Genomic DNA, 4,686 nt, shown 5'->3' on the forward strand with positions numbered 1-4,686 from the left:
TGAGTTTGGAATCACTTTGGGGTATCGAGTCGAACCAGTTCCGACCTTCCTGTGGTTCGGAACTTGGATTTAAAAAACTAACTCGGGTTTTAGATTGCAGGCTATCAGGTCAAAATGACATAATTTCAGCTGTTTTTTATTTATTTTTTTATTAAAAATACAGATCCAAAACCAAAACACGTGAGGGTGTTTTTGCAAAACCAAAACCAAAACATGGCGGTCGGCTCACATCTCTAGTAAAAACCTATGCTGTTCATTTACAGACTGAAAATTGCAGTGACAATTTTAATAAGTAAAATTTTTGTGTACTTTTTGTATTGTTGTGTGAGCATGCATAAATGTAGCCAACTTTGTGTAGCTTGGGAGAACCAGCTACAAATATGGTAAATTATGTAGAAGCACTGTATATACATTTTCAAGTGTCACCTTGCTGCTAAGTATAGTATAAATTACCAGTCTGTCGTCTGCTTACTTAGCCTCCTTAACAGTACATACAAGGGTATTTAGTTTTCTGGCAGTTAATTATGATCCCATTAGAAGTACTATTACAGTGCTGTATGGTGTTTCGGAGCATAAATCTTTTCTGCTGAATGGTAGTGAGAAGCCTCAATTTTCACTAGCCCTGTACATGTCAAGGTCACATATTTACAGCAATCACACTTAATCTTACTTAATCCTTATGGCAAGATGATAAGTGTGGAATGATGTCATCAAACACTCTCTATACTGATCATTCAACTGTGGAATTCTAAACCCAGACTAACCTCTAGCACCTTGGTTAGTTTCAATGAAAGAGATTGTAGGCATTTATCTACAGAACAAGTTATAGGTATCACAAACCGACTTATCAAACTATCACTTTCAATGAAGATAGGTCTGGGAATTTAACTTTGGGTGTAATTATGTTAAGGTAAAACCCATACAGGGTACTTACCAGTGGGGCATCTTTCTTCCAATCTGTTTAGGCCATTTTGAAACTCGCATCCAGATGTTTTCCAAAGTTAAAGATACAACTCTCCAAATGTAATAGAGTGCGATATATGAATTTGCAATCCAAATGTAACTAAAAATCGCCAAAACTTTAGACCAGGTTCAGATAGGCGAGTTTAAAGTCAATTTCATAAATTTAAAAAATCGGAGCCAAATTAACCCATGTGAAGTCCATAAAACTTAATCATATCCCCATATAAACCATACCTACAGCCATTGCCCCTGTGAGGGTAAGAGAAATGGAGTTTGTACAGTCTTCAATGGAGCTGTATGCTTGTGGGCTGCTTTCTATGGAGGAGCTGCGCAGGAGGATGGTGCATGAGCATCACCAGATCCAGGTCCATATTCTGCTTCATGCCAGGCGAGGATATCGACTAAGGATGGACCTGGACTCAGATCATGAGGTGTTTCAGTTATTTAGATTGAACCGCACAAACCTCATGACCCTATATGAGCAGGTGAGAGATGATTTGGAGCCTTTGGCTGGTAGCAACTATGCAGTGCCTGGGCTGCATAAATTAATGTGTGCCCTGCATTTTTTTTGGCACTGGCTCATTTCAGTCAGTGAGCGCTAGAGTGCTGGGTATTACAGAAGCCACTTTCTCTAGGCTTTTATCTCAAGTGTTATCTGCCCTGAAGAAGTTGTGGTGAACATATATCTCATTATCTCGTTGTGAGTCCGAGGGGCAGGACCTTAAGGTAGCTTTCTACCGCCTCTCAGGATTGCCTAATGTGCTGGGAGCCATAGACTGAACCCACATTGGGATCAGGTTACCGCCCTTGAGGGGGTATGTCTATGTAAATAGACATTTCTACCACTCCCTCAAGGTGCAGGTGGTCTGTGATGCTAACCTCAAGATTCTCAGTGTGGTTGCCGGGTACCCAGGGTCTTGCCATGATGCCTATATCCTGCGCCAGTCAACCTGAGAGGTTTCAAGAAGGGCACATGCCGGAGGGCGGCTACTTGGTATGTTATTTTTAAAGTTACAAATAGTTTACATTTAAGTTGGAATAGGTGTGTGTTTCTCTCTATTGCTGTACTGTTGTTTTTTTATTTTTGGCATTGTTTTTTATATTACAAAATTAGTACTGTTTCTATCTTTACATGTAATTAAAGTGTTTGTATTTTAAAATTGCTACTTGAGTCGATTTCAGTTAAGTTTTTAAACACCCTCTTTCATCATTTAGGTGACTCAGGATATGGGTGTCAGACTTGGCTCATGACATCTCTGTTGCGACCACGAGGCCCTTCATAGCACCGGTACAACAACACATACATTGCTACAAGGTCAGTAAGAGAGCGTACCTTTGGGGTTTTAAAAAGCAGGTTTCGTTGTTTGGACTGGGCGGCTGGCATACTCCTTTATGATAGTGTGTGACATCATCCAGTCATGCTATATGCTCCATAACATGGCCCTTGGGCAAGGACATGATGACCTTGGGGACATTGCAGCAGTTGTGGAGGAGCCTTTCCCATCAGAGGGTGCTGTCAATACAGAGGGTGGGAATGAGGTTTGACAGAGGACCATACAGCAGTATTTTTCACGTAAGTATTTGTGACACAATGTTACAGAATGTGTATGTGTATATGTGTTCAAGTTGTATGCCTACAAACAGATTACTTCAAATGTATGTACATTACACAGGGGACTGAGCTGTAACCGTGGAAGATGATGCATGCTATATATATATATATATTATATATATATATATATATAAATACAGTGCTCAGGCACTCCTTCACACAGTGTCAACTGGACACACAGTCAAAACCTTGCCCCAGTGCCCTCCAGGAGGACAGCACCCCCACTTCACACTGCACAAAAAATCACAGGCGGCACTCGGAGACTGGTGAAAAAACGTAATGCCCTCAGCCGAGAGACTTTTAATCGGTCGACGTTTCAGGATCTTATACCCCTTCCTCAGGACAACATATAAAATATGTTATTATGTTGTCCTGAGGAAGGGGTATAAGACCCCAAAACGTCGACCGATTAAAAGTCCCTCGGCTGAGGGTATTATGTTTTTTCACCAGTCTCCGAGTGCCGCCTGTGATTTTTTGTGCAGTATATATATATATATATATATATACATATGGGACCATGAGAGTGTCTGGTAAGGTTTTTAGAGCAAAAATAAAAACACGCTTCAGTTAACTATTGTATAAAGATGCTTAGGAATACAATTTAACCAAGTCACAAATTAATCCTTTATCACAGTTACTGCACTGTAACATGTTTTTATTTCAAAATAAAACAATACTCCAAAATTGGAATAATATGAATGAACATTGTAAGATCTGTCAATATAAAAGGGAAAAAACAGACATATATCTATATATGCTGCATTCAAATATGCAAAGCAATCCAAAAGTGCTCTAATAACATTTTCAACATAATGTATCATTTACTCTTTGTCCGCTGAACCTACTCTACCTCTAACTATGGCTTTAAGCACACCGCCACGTGTGTGTAGTCTGCGCCAGGGTGGAGTGGTAGGTGATGGACACACACTACTAATAGTGGATGATGATGTTGCCTTTATTAGGCCCCTCTGTCCTACTAACTCTCTGTGCACATAAGTGCCTCAGTCTGTGCCCAAATAGCCTGAGTGAGGTCAAGCAGCCTTAAATCAATATTGTTAGCCATTCTAATTTGTGTACCCTCCGCCACTCTGTTAGCACTAGATATTTTTTTTAACAAATGATTTATGGAATCCATTTGTTGTGTTTGTCTCTCCATAAAGAAGACCTGCTTAGTTCTAAAACTATCAAGGGACAAAGCTATTTCCTCTACAGAAGGGGGTTGTTGAGGTGTAGGCTCTGGTGATGTGCGGCTCATTTGCTGGCTGTTGTTAGTAACCACTTCTGTATTTTCATCCACAGCCATGGCAAGATCTACTGTGACTAAGACATGTCGTGTCAGTGGTGGTTCTAGGGGTGGGCTAACAGGGCCGTCGCCCGGAGCGCCGGCCCCTAGAGGGTGCCACCGAGTTCCCAGAAGGTAAAAAAAAATAAAATAGCGCCGGTCCCCCTCGCAGGGAGGCTCCATTTGCCGGGCACCCGCTGATATTTGTTATCAGCGGGCACCCGGCTCCCTCCCTGCAGCAGCAGTCGAAAGCTATGGGACTTACGTCATGACATCTCTCCCATAGATCCGTGGAGCTGGAGCGCTCCAGCAGAGAGCTCTATGGGAGGGACGTCATGATGTCTGTCCCATAGATCCGTGGAGCCGGAGCTCACTCCTGAGCTCCGGCTCCAGCAGAGAACACTATGGGAGGGACGTCATGGCGTCTCTCCCATAGATCCGTGGTGGAGCCGCAGTCAGACCGGACGGCAGTGGACGCAGGAGCGTAGCCTAAGGTAAGTATTGTGTTTTGTATTTTAATTGTATTTTTTTTTTTTTCAGAAGAGAGGCATGGGGGCATGGCTATAGGGGGCATTACTACGGGGGCATGGCTATAGGGGGCATTACTACAGGGGCATGGCTATAGGGGGCATTACTACTGGGGGCATTACTACTGGAGGCACTACTATAGGGGGCATTACTAATGGGGGCATTACAACTGTGGGCACTACTATAGGGGGCATTACTACTTTGGGCACTACTATAGGGGGCATTACTACTGTGGGCACTACTAATCAGGGCACTGCATGGGGGACGCCACTACTGCTATTGGGGGCATTAACACTGGGGG

This window comes from Taudactylus pleione, unplaced genomic scaffold (genome assembly GCF_031769625.1).
Source record: "Taudactylus pleione unplaced genomic scaffold, aTauple2 ptg000026l, whole genome shotgun sequence".
NCBI lineage: Eukaryota > Metazoa > Chordata > Amphibia > Anura > Myobatrachidae > Taudactylus > Taudactylus pleione.